Consider the following 18363-nt stretch of genomic DNA (forward strand, 5'->3'; position numbering starts at 1 on the left):
GATCACTGTGTTTGGGAGTTTGCTCTGCAGACAGAAGGCTTCCCTGTTATGCTGCATATACAGTTTGTGGAATCAAAGAGAGGGACTCCAAATAAAGCAGCTTAGGGATGATTCACTGAGGAGGAATGCAGCCGCTTGTTTTCATTTTGTAACAGCAAAGGGAAAGGCTAGTTCTCTGTACTAAGAGACCGGAATATTTTATATTAACCCATTCCTTACCAAGCATAGCTATAAGAGTGGAAGAAAAGAGTCATTAAAATATAACTAAAGACAAAATAGAGTTATATGTTATATTTGCAATGCTATGTTAGGATAGGATAGATAGATAGATAGATAGATAGATAGATAGATAGATAGATAGATAGATAGATAGATAGATAGATAGATAACGGGATTTCATTGGACGACTGTACCAGAGTCCAACCTGTATCCGTTAACCCTCCTTTCTAAACTTCTCTGATGAACTTAAAGAATATGTAAAAAATGATATACATGTCACAACAAAGTTCATCACATGGGGGTTGTATAACTTATGATGCTGATACAAGTTATGGTAAGCTACTGTAATTCTTGATTTGTCCTTACTGTGACTTCTTGGTTATTCACAGTTAAGTGATGTACTGACAAGTAGCACAGTGTCACCACTTGTGACTAAAGCTTGTGGATGCAGTGGCTCATTCACACCCATTATACTGCATATCCATGTAATAAAGATGAATCCTGCTGGAGAACCCATATACAAGACTAAAAGGGCATACACCAAGGCATTCTCCATTTGTAGGGCCCTTAAATAAAGTACAATACATGTTTTGTTTTGCTTTTTAACAGGGTAACATGACTGCAGGATAAGACTACATATGGTTTGTTTGTAGTCTGTAGCCATGGAGACACACAGCTCTGTATAGTTAGGACATTGACTGTTTTACTTATGAATAGATTACATCTGTACAAAACAAACATAAAAAGTAAACAAACCCAAAGCTGCTTATCAGCATTGGACAAGCGCCTTGGACACTAATAGGTCAGTTGCCATGATCATGCTAGCACTATGGTCATGCAACCACATATGTGTTAAACCAATTACTATTCTCTAGAAGTAAGACTGCAGTACGGGTGGTCATATGACCATGTCACTAACATCAAACCACTCTCATAGTCATATGATCCCCATTTGCTGTCCCAGTGCCACTCCCATTGTTTAATTTTTACATAACAGATCGCCATGCATCACCTGTGTGGCAACCTGCATGCCAGGGACAGTGCAAAGCAGAAGGAGGAGTCGAACGGGAAAAGCAAATTTGAAGAGGGAAAGGGAGAGACTGGTCAGTCAGTGAAGTCATATTTATTAGCTATTTTGTCTGTTTATTGAGTCAAATAGTACCCATCAATAGTTGGGCACTAGAGATGAGCGTGACTTGAGCATCCTCAAGTCGGATCATTTAGCATTTTTAATGCAGGTGGGTGACGAAGTTTGATGCAGCCCTAGGGAGTCCTGGAAAACATGGATACAGCCTATGGCATATGGCTGTACCCAATTTATCAGTTGGACCATGTACTGCACCACATGATTAGGGTGTTCAGTGTAATGACATGTAAGTAACTTATGATCAAGTTACTTTATGATCTATGACTGTATTCATGTTTTCCAGGGCTCCCTAGGGCTGCATCCAACTTTGTCACCCACCTGCATTGAAATGCTGAATGAGCCGACTTGAGCATGCTCAAGTCACTCTCATCTCTATTTGAATGCTAAGTTACTAGACACTATCTATATATTACTATGACTGTTACTGATTAGTCATTTTTTTGCCGATTTCATTGAATTGAGCCTTGCTATTTGAAGCAATCTAGTTTGATATCCAAAAATTGAATTCATAATAAAAATTTAAGAAACAGTCGGAAAAATTATTAACATTCTTTTTTTTTAAGACTGAATCAGCCGCTGTAATAACTATAGACATACATGCCACTGAAAAGTGAATGTGATATTGTAGTACATACTGTCTGGAAGTGTGATATGTGGCGAGTCAACAGGATTCAATTATAGCACTACAGACTGAAGCACATACCTCTACACATACAAGCCAAGACAGTATACAGATTCATAACAGTGACCACAGGTATGATCAGAAGAGTGATGGCTGAACTGAAAATGAGGCTAGGTTCACACTGCATTTAGGCTATGTTTGCACACTGTATAACAACAGCTGTTGCTTAGCAATGGCCGTTGTTATACTGGCCGAACACCAGCTGATGTTTGTATGTTCCTGTGGCCGTCAGAGCTCTGACCCATTCCGGACGTGTCTGGAAATCAATTAAGCATTAATTTCCATACACACCATAGATGAACAGATTGCATCCATGTGTGCACAGATTAATAATGGCTGTTTTTAATTGACATTCACATTTTTTTTTGCACTGCTGAAGGCAGAATGGGCGCTGTTTTAATTGAAAACAGCGTCCGTTCTTCAGAAAAAAAAGTACTTGTGTGAACATACCTCTAAAGGGGTACACTGGTAAAAAAAATATATATATATATCAAATCAAGTGGTGCCATAAAGTTATACAGCCTGAACGTAGCTTGCTACTGGCTATGCTTTTGCTACTTCCTACCAATTTATTTAGCAAGACCACACTACTGATTGCTAAATAATCGTATAAATTAGGGAAGTAGGACAAACATAGTCACTAGCTGAGTGAACGAGGCCTGCTGGTGTGCATCATGTATGAATCTAGCCTTGCAGTTTTATTTTCAGGTTTTCTGAATAATTGTTCTCTCTCCAATGTTGGAGCTTTAAAGAGGAACTATTGTGGTGTCCCACCACGGGTGTTGCTTGTAGTTACACCCTTTGCAAAAGCCTGTACTTATTGTAAGTGGTGATGAAGTAGTAATAAAGTTTTGCCACAAGATGTCGCTATTGTAAGTGTATATACTTAATGGATGCACAGCTGCAGAACTGTAAGGGTTATTATTTATTAGTATGTCACATGGATCTGCAGACCAATGAGGGTGTACTCTTCTTCTGTCCTATCCCTTCTCTCTTTACTTCTCTACACCCTATAGGGGGTTTTGATAGGAAGTCACATGGGTAGAGGAAGTGTAGAGGCAGTCCTAGTTAGGTTCTGTACAGTAAGGAAGCAAGACAGGACAGTCCCAGCCACAGCCTAGTTGGGCCCTGGCCCTCCGCCAGGTCCCCAGTCTCACTGTGTGGTCCAGAAGCAGACACGGACAGATGCAGTTAACCTTTCCTTCTTCAGTAACTCCACTCAACATTATGCAGTGTTAAACCTTTCCTTAGAGAGGACAAGTCAGAGATCATCTCAACCCACACCGTGGACAAGGAGAGTCACATTGCAGGACAGTGTCCACAAAGCAGAAAGCTAGGAACTGATCCGGATAGAGCAAAGTTGCTAGAAGCCTATGAACTCTATCTCGCAGCGCGGGTGTCAGCAGGGAACCCTCAGCATTTCGCTAATTCCAGGTTACAGCGTCTGGGGCTTGTGTTACCCACTAGGACTGGTAGGGCAATAGGTCCGAGAACACCGCAATGCCCTGATAATTGCCAGAGAGTGTGTCCAACCATCTTGTGGCAGTCAAGAAGTTGTTTTTAACGTGCAAATAGTGGACACATGCGATGATATCCCTGGGAGAGTCCCTTTGAAGGTGTCTGGATCTGGGGACCCTGCGTGCCCAGTCGACTACTAGTTCCCGGTTAGGGCAGGAGGGTAGGACATGCTTAATGAGGCGTTGAACACAAGATGGAAGGTCAGGGGGAGCAATAGACTCAGGTAATTTAGGTATTTAGGCGGACAGACTCCTCGTCCACCCTTTAGCAAGCCTCGGAAAGCGATTTATGAGATGAAATGATTTCTCCAAGCTTGACTTCAGCTAGTAAAGCCCTGTCCTCTGCCGCCTTCAGGGAGAAAATGAAAGAAGAGAGGATCCGGTCTACCCCCTCCAGAAGCGCATCTCTGAATGATGATAACCATAATTTGAGACCGGGGGAGATCAGTGAAGCATCAGGTATCTGTGGTAGGTCAATATAATTTCCAAAGGGCATCTGCAGGACAGCAGTGGGCAGAGCAGAGGGGAGATGTGTAGGAGATGTAGCTGATTGCTGCAACAGGAGGAGATGTGTGTTAGAGACGCCTCTATGTGTTTGGCAACATCACCTGGGAATATGGGAGCCTCCGGGAGCCTCCGGGGAGAGAGTGCTGGCTTCTGCCTCAGCAGCTGATGACAAGGAGGCCACGGAGGTCCCCTGCTGAGGAATCAGTGACGGAGGCTTTGTAGCAGGAGGGTCTCGTGTCGTCAGGGCCAGCTGCGTGGTTGGAGCTGGATGGGATGCAGGGACAGATCGGGAGGTATGAGCAGGCTGAAGAACAAGGGCGGGCTGAGAGGCAGGAGGTGGCTGGGAGGAGGATGTTGGCGCCGCACCAGCAGTGGGGAGAGCACAGTCCGCTCCGGCATGCTGAGTGATGCATATATGGACATCAGTCTCAGTGCCCGGAGGGTCAGGGAGATGTCGGGCGGGCTGGCTCTTACCGATGTTAACTAGTGCTGCTGTGGATCTGGCAGCAGGAAGAGCAGAGCCCATGTCAGCTGTCGCATTGTTCTCCTTCCCGTCAGGGCCGGCGCCATCTTGCTTCCTTTCAGGGGAGTACCAAGAGAGCTTCTACAGCCTCCGTGGCTGCATTTCCCGGCGATGCATAGTGTCGTATGCTGGCTCCGGGTGATCGCAAATAAGTTGTGCCACATTAGGGAGGAGAGGAGTGTAAATTAGGGTCTCAGTCGCTGAATAGATGTGGGTGAGGACGGGAGCACAAGCAGTGTGCGACCGTCTCCTCCGGCTGCAGGCCACGCCCCAGCATCCCATTTAAATAGGCTGCCAGGACTGACATTGGTAAGGAGAGCAAGAAGCTCTGATCGCCTGCTACAGTCAGAAGCAGATTCTGGCCCTGTAGGGCAGAGGGAGTAATTGATAAAGCCGGGAGAAGAGAGACCAGTTGTTTAGAAACCAGATGTAGTGAGTGGTTGGAGCCATTGTTGTTGGCAGAAGCATGCCATCCAAACCAGAATAGGTGAGTGTCAGCACCACAGAATTATCACAGGAGCATCGATATAAAGAGAGGTCACCTGTACAGATGAGCGAGCAATACTGGATTGTGTAGCTATTCGATCGTGTATTGCACTACTCGAAAGATTTGTTTTCGATCGAGTATCCGATCGAAAATTCGAATATGAACAAGCATTACTAAAACAGCTAAACAATTGTTTAGCTGTTTTAGTAAAGTAAACCATAGTTACCCGTCCATGTTCCCCCAGCTTCCCTTAATTAAATCTAACTATCACAGGTAGCAGTATTAGCGGTATTAGCTAATACCGCTCCCTGTAACAGTTAATATTTAATTAAAACAACACATTTCCGTTTTCATTTTGCTATTTTGCGTTTACAATAGCTAAAACTGAAACAAAAAATGTTGTTTCAATTAAATATACTGTAAATAAGAAAAAATATATAATATATTTATTTATTAACCTATATTTAATTGAAACAGATTTTTTTTGTTTCAGTTTTGCTATTGTAAACTAAAAATAGCAATGTGAAAGTGAAAATTTGCTGTTTTAATTAAATATTAACTGTTACAGGGAATGGTATTGTTGCCTAATACCGCTAATACTTCTACCTGTGATAGTGGTTTAATACTGTTTCCCTAGTGTTCCAGTTGCATTCCAGAGGAGTTGGCATCATTTTTTAAAGGTGTCATAATGGACTTGGTTATGCAAAAGAGGAGCCCGTGGAGCCTCATTGAAGAGTCTCAAAACACAGGAATAGCCAGATATCCCTCCGGGAAGGACCCAGCCAAGGGGCAGCTCCTGTTAGGAAACTACCAAAACCACCATATTAAGTGGCCCTATAAGTCAATGTAATGACAAGGGATAAACCAAGGCTAGGTTACCATCCACATACAGCTGTTTCGGGGTGTTGCCCCTCATCAGTGTGGAGCAGGATTCTGGCTAGGTGGGAGCAATGCCTAGTAGAGCCATAAGAGAAACAGATTGCTGAACTCAGGGAGACCAGCCAAACGACAACACTGGCTCCTCTTTTGCATATTCATGTTTCCCAGGGGGCAATGCACCTAGGACTTCACTGCATTGAGCGCTTTCACTAGCAGCCGGCAGTGTTGTCGTTTGGCTGGTCTCCCTGAGTTCAGCAATCTGTTTCTCTTATGGCTTTACTAGGCATTGCTCCCACCTAGCCAGAATCCTGCTCCACACTGATGAGGGGCAACACCCTGAAACAGCTGTATGTGGATGGTAACCTAGCCTTGGTTTATCCCTTGTCATTACATTGACTTATAGGGCCACTTAATATGGTGGTTTTGGTAGTTTCCTAACAGGAGCTGCCCCTTGGCTGGGTCCTTCCCGGAGGGATATCTGGCTATTCCTGTGTTTTGAGACTCTTCAATGAGGCTCCACGGGCTCCTCTTTTGCATATTCATGTTTCCCAGGGGGCAATGCACCTAGGACTTCACTGCATTGAGTGCTTTCACTAGCAGCCGGCAGTGTTGTCGTTTGGCTGGTCTCCCTGAGTTCAGCAATCTGTTTCCCATAATGGACTTGGTGACCTCCAAGTGGTTGAATTTAGGTTTCCAAGAAACAAGCATTTTTCCCATTGACGTTAATGGGGTTCGATATTCAATCGAATAGTCGAGTATCCCGGTCTATTATAATCGAATTTCGAACTTTGTAATATTTCACTACTCGCTCATCTCTAGTCACCTGCTTGCTGGTGGTTCCTAGAATATAAATGAAGAGCAGTAGTTGCAAGACGTATAAGTAGATCTTGTTTTACTGGAGTTTCACATCAGATCATTCAATTTATAAATAATTTAAACTCTGGAACAAGGTGTATGGGAAAAATATTTCCATGACATGCAGATTGTAATAAATCTCATCCAAATCTGAAGAATGTGCTTACCTGTTATTCCTGTTTGTAATGATAAAAAATTCTGTTAGGTTAAGACATAGCAAAAACGGCAGGTTAGTTACCTCCAGAAGTGACATTTCAAGATTGTTCTATTGGGTTTACAGACCAAGCCGTGGACGGTTGACATTTTACTATCAAATTAGTAGAGATTTACTTTTGCAAAAACATGCTCAAAGGGTTAATTCACATTTCATATGTTGTGCCATTCTGCTGACTAGAGGGGTTCCCATGTGGAAACCCCCGTAACATGATCAGGGCCATATTACCAGCTGCTGCTGCCCTAGACACTAAACCTGAACACCCCCCATCTTCACTCACCAATTAGCATTAGTATTTTCTAGTTTCTGAACATCATATTGATGTCTGATCAGTCTTAGGGTGGGTTCAGACTAGGGATGCACGATGCACCGAAATATCGATACTACTATCGATATTCCGGGCATAAAAACGGTTCGGTACCAGGCTTTCCTGGTATTCGATACTTTATGTTAAACTGCCTAATACAGCAGCTTAATATAAAGTATAGTGCAGAGAACATGACTGGCAGCTAGCTGAGTGCCGGCCATATTCTCAGAGTGCCCCCTGCCCCCTAGAGTCACCTCTGCTGCCCGCCCACCCTCCGCTCCCGACAGCGCCAAATTCAAATTTTACTGCAGCCTACTATCTATCTATCTATCTATCTATCTATCTATCTATCTATCTATCTATCTTCCTATTTATCTATCTTCCTATTTATCTATCTACCTATCTATCTATCTATCTATCTATCTATCTATCTGTCTTCTATCTATCTATCTATCTATCTATCTCCTATCTATCCTATCTATCTATCTATCTATCTATCCATCCATCTCCTATCTATCTATCATCTATCTCTCTCTCTGTGAAGAGTCTGTATATACTGTGGCAATCTACTTCATGTACACTGTTCTAAACCCTGGTGCTGTGTATACCTGCACTGCCACATTATATACAGGCACTGGCACCTCTCCTTGCCTTCTAGGATTTTTTTGTAAAAAGAGAATTGTCTTTAATGTTATTTAAAAACAGTGCATACCTACTGCCCCCAGCATACCCAAACAGCTGAACCAGTGCATAACTACTGCCCTCAGCATACCCAAACAGCTGAACCAGTGCATAACTACTGCCCCCAGCATACCCAAACAGCTGAACCAGTGCATAACTACTGCCCCCAGCATACCCCAACAGCTGAACCAGTGCATAACTACTGCCCCCAGCATACCCAAACAGCTGAACCAGTGCATAACTACTGCCCCCAGCATACCCAAACAGCTGAACCAGTGCATAACTACTGCCCCCAGCATACCCAAACAGCTGAACCAGTGCATAACTACTGCCCCCAGCATACCCAAACAGCTGAACCAGTGCATAACTACTGCCCCCAGCATACCCCAACAGCTGAACCAGTGCATAACTACTGCCCCCAGCTTACCCTGATAGCTGAAATGTTATTGCCTGAACTATAAAATGATTACATTCCTGATATTGCGTAGTAAACAGTGTAATCGCAAAAAAGGCCAAGTCCAAATTTGCTGATTTTTAGTGAAATCACATCCCAGAAAAAAAATTCAGTGATGAAAAGGTCACATATCTAACAGTCGAGGGGGCAGGCATGCATTATATGTCTATAGTTGTGTTTTTCTTGTTTTTTAATTCTTTATTAAGTATCGAACTGGTATTGAGTATCGAAATAAAAAAGTTGGTGTCGGTATCGAACTCAAAATTCTGGTATCGTGACATCACTAGTTCAGACTGAGGAATTCTCGTGGAAAATGTCCGCGGAATTCCGTCAGCTGTCCACCCGCACGGGCACGCGCTTTTCCGCCGGCTCCATAGACACCATTCTATGGGCCGGCATATTCCGCGATCCGCTGAAAGAAGTGACATGACACTTCTTTCAGCGTATAGTGGAATACGCCGGCCCATAGAATGGTGTCTATGGGAACGGCGGAAAAGCACCCAGATGTGCGGGCGGACAGCTGACAGAATTCAGTGGACATTTTTCGCGAGAATTCCTCAGTCTGAACCCTCCCTTAAGGCTGCGTTCCCACATTAACTGTATGAAACCACGTGCAGCTGAAACCAGACCCTCATGCGGTAACCAGAATCAATAATTAGAGCAGTCTGCATATTGTCTGAAGGAATTATCACTACAGGATTGGTAGATTGGTAGGTAAAAGGAGTCACATTTAACACCGCCACACCTGATCTGAACAATACCACCATACTGTGACTGAATAACACTGCCATACCAGACCTGACCAATACCACCATATCCCCCCCCCCCCCCCTTGAAAAGACACCAGATTTACTGGCAAGTCTGAATGGGAGGTGGGAGACTAAACAAAAAAAAAAAAAGCTGTTTCCTTCCCCCTCTCCTTGGTGCTGCCCCCCTGCAAGGTGCTGCCCTAGGCCACGGGTGCCTAGTGGTAAATACGGCGCAAAACATGATAATGTCTAATGATTTCATGCGTTATCTGGAAGGCAGCCTGCAGTAAAGACAAAGCATAAAGTAGCGTATAGTTACACCCCCTTTATAGATACGTTCTGTTTTTTATTTTGGACAATTTGGGGAACTTTATCTAATGGCATATAATGATAAGTTTTCTGAAAATGTCCATCATCCGCCTAAAGAGTCATGTTTTGTCCTTATTATGTAATCAAATAAAAAGACTGGCAGCCAGCATGTGACCGCACTCAGAGCTTTTTTTGTTCTAATAAAAAGGGGTTGTTGTGATTTGCCAAGCTAGTTTAATCCAAAAAACTTACTACTGTACTGTAGTCCTAAAAGCTCCAACATTCTCCTGACAGGTCCATAGCCTCCACTTTCTCATGGGTCCAGACTAGGGATGAGCGAACCGAACCGTTACGAACCAGATTTGTTACGAACTTTGCAAAAGGTTCGGTTCGGTACCGAACCGAACTTTCAAAAGGTTTGTGACGAAGTTCGTTAAAACCGCAACGGCGTCGCAAAACTGTATTGTTTTTACAGAATGGAAGAGGATATAAGGAATTATTACTCCTATAATCCCTTTTATCCTTTTATTATGTCAATATCAAGGTGTGTGATGTCACTACAGGAACAGGAAGTGCCTGAGCGTCCATGCTCTTTCTCATTGTGTGTCTAGACTGCAGAGAGAGGAGCTCAGTGCTAGTTAGGGAGGGAAAGCACATAGATAGATAGGCAAACAAGTAGATATTTACAGGGAGGTAGAGAGAGAGAGAGAGAGATAGGCAGAGATAGGAAGTAAAAAACTTGTGATATCCAGAAAATAGTTAAACACCGATATATCGGGGGCGGAGCCTGACCGGGGATGGAGTGAAATGCGCGCCGCGTGAGCTCCCGCATACCGCCGCATTATACATGCTCCTGCGGGCTGGAGGACGGCGGCACCCACATACCCCACATACCGGAGGACCGAGGACGAGGCGGGGATCAGACATGGCCAGCGGGACGTCCAAAAAGAACACCCGGGAGCCCAGGGACACGGCGGCGCCATCCCACAGAGGCCTCCAAGATGGCGCCGGCTCCATTGTGCCGCGGTCCGGCGGGGCGCCCATACAGCAGGCTGCAGGCAAGTTGGCAGTGTGTGCCCGGGACCAGCCAGGGGAGCAGGGGGGCAGCCCAGGCACCAGCCAAAACCAGAGCCCGCGTTCCCCGGACGCAATCCTGCCCGCCCAATCCTCACTGGGGCCTGTCATTACTGGGCAGCAGAGTCATGAGGCCCAGATCCACAGGGAGGAGGAGGAGGACGACGACCTGCCTGAGCCCACACTGAGGGAGGTTTTTCGAGCAGTAATGAAAGGCAACATGGCCATTGCCTCCCTACAACAGCAAGTAGGCTCTATCCAGGAAGAACTGGCCTTTATGCGCCAAAATGTGCAAAAAGTTAATGAGAGAATGGCTGCTGCTGAGGGCAGAATCAGTGATTTAGAGGACAAGCTAGGCCCTGTTGCTAGAGATACTCGCAGACATGATCAGCAAATCTCTGCTCTCCTCCTAAAAGCAGATGATCTGGAAAACGCAACAATGTGCGCATTGTGGGTTTCCCAGAAAAAGCAGAAGGCCCTAATCCCACTCGTTTCTTTGAATCCTGGATTAAGGATGCTACGGGAGATGGGACACTGTCAACTTTGTATGCTATAGAAAGAGCCCACCGAGTCCCTGCTCGCCCGTTGCTACCTGGGGCTCAGCCACGCTCGGTTCTGGCGAAACTGCTACACTATAAAGACAGAGACGCTATCCTGCAGGCTGCACGCCAAAATCCTGATATTACCTACAATGGTTGTCGCATTTCCTTCTATCCGGATTATTCAGCAGAAATTCAAAAGAAGCGGGCACGCTTTACGGAAATCAAACGCAGGCTACGCCAACTTCATGTTCCCTACGCCATGTTGTACCCAGCCAAATTGTGCGTTGTTGCTATGGGAGACACGCATTTCTTAACTGAACCACGAGATGCTGACCGCTGGCTTGAAGCCCACCAGCAGCAGATTCGGCGGGGGGCCAACCCCTGATGTGTTCCACGTCCCTTTGCTTTCCTCCGTGGTGTGTGGAAGGTTTCTCCCTCTGCTGTGGAGAATATATATTTCCTTTTGGTGACTTTTGTCCTCAGCCCGCAGTTGCACCTTGTATACTGATTGAAGCGGGGTGGCCCGAAGAAGATGCAAGCTTTTCACCTACACCCGGTAGTGTGGAGAACTGGTGGCCCCCACTGTCCACACGTAGTGGACAATTGTCCCTGTTCCTGTTTTTTGTTCTTTATTCTGTTTCTCTTTTTTCTACTTGTTTTTTTTCTGGTTGCTGGGTCTACCAGGCCCTGTGTTTCTTGGCAACTCCCACACACAATACATGTACTCTCTACCCTCCGATATTTTTCATTGTACTATGCACTGTGCATTGATGTGTTTATATTTGAAAATGTATTTCTTTCTCTTCCCTTATGGCGAATGGCATTAGAGTGGTCTCCTGGAACATAAGAGGTCTGGGTGAGGCTGATAAGCGTTACGCACTGTTTGATAGATTACGTACATTCCACCCCCTCATCTTGTGTCTGCAGGAGACCCACCTTACTAAAGACACAGCTCATCTGTTACACAGGTCATGGATAGGCTGGAGCTATCATTCTTACTATTCACAGTATTCCCGGGGGGTGAGCATATTGATCCATAAAAATATACCGTTTGTTTGTTTAAAGGTTAAAGTAGACCCTCATGGTCAGTTCATTTGTTTGTATTGCTCCATTTATGCTACTAAGTGGGTATTGTGTTCACTCTATATACCTCCACCTTACAATAGTTCGGTTTTAAAAACAATTTTGAGTTTTGGTGCAGCACACCCGGATGCCTCACTGCTCCTCATAGGAGATTTCAATTCTGTTGTGGATGGCACCCTTGATAGGATGTCTGTAGTGGCATCGACCTCTAATGCGCGCTTGACCCCCTTGGGTGCGCTCTTACCCGAGGTAGCTCTCTTTGATCTTTGGAGGGCACGGCACCCGGGTGTGCGCACCTACTCCTGTTACTCGGCCACGCACAATAGTCTGTCTCGTATTGACCTTGCCCTTGGGGATGCTCGGACGCTGTCCTTGGTGATAGAGGTAGAATATTTGCCGCGGTCACTCTCTGACCACTCCCCCCTGAGTCTCCTCCTGGAGCACCCTGGGGTGTGGCGCCCCACAGTGTGGTCTTGGCGCCTTAATCCGCATTGGCTTTCTATTCTCGAGACGCCTGGTATTCAAATGGCAGCGGAAGAATTCTTTAATCATAATGCTGGTACTGCCACTCCGCAGATTGAGTGGGATGCAATGAAGGCGTATTTAAGAGGATATTTTATACAAACAATTACCCGAACTAAGCGAGCAAGAGGCCGTCTACGGTCGGCTCTCCAGGACTCCTTTTTACAGGCGGAGGAAAATCACATTGCAGGTAATTCTGCTGTTACCTCAGCTAGACTTAAAGAGGCCCAACAGGTACTTACAGATTTTGACCTTGAATCCGCTGCCCATAAGAGAAACTTTGCTAAGCACATGTTTTTTGTAGAAGGCGAGCATACTGGGCATCTCTTATCTGTTATTAAGAGTGCTCAAAAAAGTTCGACCTTCCTCACCCACATACAGAATAATGAGGGAGTCCTGGTGACCTCTACCCCTGAAATCTTACAAGTCTTTTATTCTTATTATTCCAATCTATATAGCTCTAAATTGGAGGCCACTCCCAATCATATCAGGGATTTCCTGTCTTCTATCTCCCTCCCGGTCCTAACTGCTGATGTACGGGAAACATTGGAGACCCCGCTGACCTTAGAGGAGCTAGAGGCTGCGGCCTCCTCTATCACCAACAACAGGGCACCAGGGATGGATGGGTTGCCAGGAGAATTATTTAAAAAGGTGGGAGAGGTACTGTTACCCAAGCTGTTGGAGGTGTGGCAGGCCTCTGTGGAATCAAGCTCCCTTCCGGAGTCCATGAGGGAAGCAATAATTATAGTCCTGCCCAAGCCTGAGAGAGATGTAACCTTGCCGGGTTCCTATAGACCCATCTCTCTGTTATCTACAGATATCAAGATAGTGGCCAAGGCCATAGCTAACAGACTCTCCCTCTACATGAGTGCTCTAGTTCATCCCAACCAAACGGGCTTTATTCCAGCCAGGTCCACTGCCATGAATATTAGACGGTTGTATGTTAATCTCCAGTTGCCCTCGGAGGATTCGGGAGGGAGGGCGGTGTGTTCACTCGACGCTGTCAAAGCTTTTGACAGTGTCGAGTGGGCCTTTCTATGGGCAGTACTGGACAAAATGGGGTTTGGGCCACAATTTATTTCTTGGATATTTTCTTGGATTTCTTGTTATATTCCTCACCCTGTGCGCGTGTGAAAATAAATGGTGGCCTGTCTGACAGATTTGATTTGCAGCAGGGTATGCGGGAGGGATGCCCCCTGTCGCCGTTGCTTTTTGCACTAGCCATAGAGCCGCTGGCATCCCTGATACGTGGCCACCCGGTTGTGTGTGGTTTTAAGAGGGGTCCCCAAGAGGAGAAAATTGCGTTATACGCAGATGACTTATTGTTATATCTAAATGACACTGATGCATCTCTGGCTACGGCTATCACGCTTATTGATGACTTTGGCAGATTTTCGGGATTGTCCATTGGTTGGGACAAGTCGGTGCTGCTGCCGCTGGATGTTGATGTAGCACACATGCCTGTCCTCCCCTTCCCTCTCAAGATTGTCACGGAATTTAAATACCTTGGCATTATCATCTCCAAGAATATCAAAGCCTATGAGAGATTGAATCTCACACCGATTCTTTCCAAATTTCAGGCCAAAATGGGGGGGTGGCGTAAGCTCCCTTTATCAGTGGTGGGACGCTCTAATCTGATAAAAATGGTATGGATGCCCCAATTACTATATGTATTGCATAATTCCCCGATACGGATTCCTATCCGTTACTTTCATAAAGTACACAGCTTATTCAGAGACCTCATTTGGGCTTCCCAGCGCCATCGTATAAAGCTAGAAACTTTGCAAAGAGCTAAAACAGCAGGGGGGTTGGCAGTGCCTAATGCCATGATTTATTTCTTAGCCTCTCAGCTGCAACATCTTAGGGGGTGGGAGACAGACACGCTAACGGACCCTACTTTCCAATTATTACAGGCTCACTTTGGAACAGGGCAGTTATTTGAGGTCCTGGAGGCTAAACGTTTCTCAACGGCTGCAGCAGGCCTCCCTACACTTCAGCTTTATCATAGAGTCTGGTGGAAGGTTAGAGACATGTATGGGTTGTCCAGATGCTTTGCATACACCTCTATATGGGATACCCCTTGGTTGAGTGAGTTATTCTTCTTGGAAGGGTTTACACCATGGCGGGCACTTGGGCTTAGACGAGTGGAGCAGTTATACATTAATGGCCAGCTAAAAAGTTTCCAGCGGCTGTGTGAAGAATTCCCCATCCCTAGGACACATTTTTACAAATACCTCCAGTTACGCCATGCGTGTGATAGTGAGGGGGACATTTTGTCCCGGGAGCGGGTAATTATTCCGCCTATCCATATAGTAGGTGCATCTACCACATCTGGTAAAAATTTGGTCTCATTTCCTTGCTATATATCCACTTGCACGACAAATTTTTAGAAAAACATCCGTTGACCATAAAGGAGAAGTGGGAGGCTGACTTGGGTCCCCTGGAGGATGAGTTATGGAAGGAAATTTTGGAGATGACGCCCCAATTGTCCGTGGGGGAGCAGCACCGACTGTCCCATTTGTATCTGTTACACCGTGTCTACAGAACTCCGGAGTTCTTATTTAGAGTGGGACTTCGTCCAGATGCCCTGTGTCCTCGGTGCCAGAGAGACGAGGGAGGGATCCTGCACATGTTCTGGCGGTGCCCAAAATTAATGAGGTATTGGCAAGAGGTTGCTTCAATTATCCACAAAGTCTATTCTGTTCACCTTGAACAGTCTCCCTTAGTTTGCATTTTAGGCTACGTAGAGAACATAGTCTTACCTAATCCTGGTAAAGTAGCTGATGCTAGGATCTTATATATGGCTAGAAAGCTGATAGCTCAATCCTGGCTTGACCAGGACCCTCCGATGAGTACTGTCTTTGTAGCTAAAGTTAACTGGCTCATTGCCAATGATAAATATGCCTATGAAAAGTGGGAGGCGATGAAAAAATTTGAGAAGATCTGGGCCCCTTGGCTAGATACCCCCGGTATGGCACCGCCATCACTTACTAGAGGCAGGCTCTCTCCCTCAACGGCCACCTAAACATATATCCAGGAGTTTCTGCTTATAATGGAGGTTATAGAGCCTCTCTAATGGTTTACTGTCTTTACTGCTGCGTACCCCTCCTCTTCTGAAGGGTTGCCTTTTCGGACTATGTTGGTTGTTGCCAATTTGTTGTTTTTACTTTCTGTTTTGTACTGTTTTGCGCAGGGTTTGGGCTACTGTACTGGCCTCCCTGTGGTTATGTGTCTTTCAACAACCTTAGTATAAGAGGGAGTGCAGGCAGGACGCCCACAATTTATTCTTTAACGTCAAGCCAGATGTTCGTCTCCCTGCCCAGGCTCAACAGGGCCCTCTTGGCCTCTTGGTGGTGGAGTCATGGTGCGTGCCTCCGTCAGATGAGGTTCTTTATTCTCTTCATCCGATGAGTCCTCTGTTGTTTGTTGAGCTTCTTCATCTCTGCTGACAAATGAACAGTGGACAAAATCTGTTATTACAAACATGTTAGCAACATTGTAACAATTCTCAAGAACCAATATGCATCCAATGCAGGATTTTACTTAGGCTTTTTGTGTCCTTTTTTATGCAGTATGTCCAATGTGTTAGCCAGGGGCGTAACTACCACTATAGCAGCCATAGCGGCTGCTATGGGGCCCGCCGCATCAGGGGGCCCCATGGCCTGCTCCTGCAATACACTGGGCCCCCTGAGCCGTCATCATTTGCAGCACCGGGTGGCCCTGCTGGTCTCCTGGGTTTTGCAAATGTCCCTTTAACTGCAAGCACTCCTTACCAGAGCTAGCAGTTATGTAGTTATGACTTCACTTGACCGTTTAGTGGTCAGTCGGGGGGGGGGGCCCAATCAAAAGTTTGCTATGGGGCCCAGCCATTTCTAGTTACACCCCTGGTGTTAGCCTTACCTTTGCGCATAATCTAGACTATTGATCAACATTCTCACACTGCTCCCCAAAAATGATGCTCAGGGAAAATAATATGTCTGCAAAGAAATAGTAATTTATTCTCACATCTTGCACTAATTAGCCCTTGGCTCCCTAAAAATCTCACTTGAGAAATGAGTGGGACATTGTTAGGTCATTGTTAGCCCAATGTAATTATTGGGGCACATTTGTTGCCATTTATCCTGTCCGTGCTTTGTAGCTAAATCGAACTCCAGTTAGGTCTTACATCATCGACGTATTAAACAATTTTTAGTATCCAGTTAGGGCACGCTGCATTTATAAAGAATATTGAGTGTACAGCCGGGGGAGCATTATTGTGAGTAACTTTATTATTATCCAGTTCCAGAAATATATAGGTCCCCCTGCAGGAAGCTCGATGTATATAATCTCTGTCTACGTAACACGTCTATATGTCTGCACACATAACAGACTGAACTAATACTGACATCATCTGATCCTAGCATGGACAGATGCAATTAAGACACAGCCGTCTGCTGGCATTCAAAATGAAATGCAGCATTGGGGCAAAACGCAAAGAGCCGAGTTCTTCTTGTGAGGCCCCACGCCTCATCAGCTGCCGTCGCTCCCTGATGAATCTGTCCCTCACACTGGACCACCTGGTCTCCACATGTTTGGCTGAAAGGAAAAAACGTACAGACAGTAATATATGTAGCGTCAGGTGACCATAACAGTAGAGTTTCTTGTTTGACATAGTGGGTAAATAACTTACCAATGATCAACTTCTGTAATCTACTATGCTTGTCCCAACCTGGGTACACAATCCGGGCAACCTCCCTCCATGCGGCACTCCGCCTTAGCCGGCTTGTGTACCCAGGCGCAGGGCCGTCCCATAGCAGTGGCCGAGCATGAACCTTAATAAAAAGATAAATAAATAATATAAACCTCTTGCAAACAATGCTCGCATTGTAAGGTACAGTAATAGCTAGTCGACGCTTTTTCCTTGTTAGGGTACAAACACACACCGTATACGCAGCAGATATGCAGCAAATACGCAGCAGATCTGCAGCAGATTTGGTGGTGCAGATTTGATGCTGTGTTCAGTTATTTAGATCTAATCTGCTGTGTATTTGTTGCGTATTTGCTGCGTATCGCAGCAGTAAATAGGCTGTGTATACGGTGTGTGTGTTTGTATCCTTAGAGGCAATGTTGCTGACTAAATATGACGTCACTTATGTGGGTGGGTTATGGAGCTTCCCGTGCTGCTAACTCCCTCCCTCCTCCCTTTCCCTCCATGATGTCTGCTGCCGGCCCATATCATATACACAGTACACAACTACTCCCATCATGTGGTCATAGTGTAAGCCTCAAATATTTCATGTAATAACGTGATCAAACAAAGAAAATTCCTGGAAGAGATATTACACAAACATAGCGAATCAAACATAATTAGCTACACATTGGCTACAATTGGAAATACATTGCATTATGTTTCACACAGACACATAGCCTAAGGGAACAAACACACACACCGTATACGCAGTCTATTTACTGCTGCGATACGCAGCAAATACGCAACAAATACGCAGCAGATTAAATCTAAATAACTGAACACAGCATCAAATCTGCACCACCAAATCTGCTGCAGATCTGCTGCGTATTTGCTGCGTATCTGCTGCATATACGGTGTGTGTGTTTGTACCCTAACAAATATA

Source organism: Dendropsophus ebraccatus, chromosome 8 (assembly GCF_027789765.1).
Source record: "Dendropsophus ebraccatus isolate aDenEbr1 chromosome 8, aDenEbr1.pat, whole genome shotgun sequence".
NCBI classification, from domain to species: domain Eukaryota; kingdom Metazoa; phylum Chordata; class Amphibia; order Anura; family Hylidae; genus Dendropsophus; species Dendropsophus ebraccatus.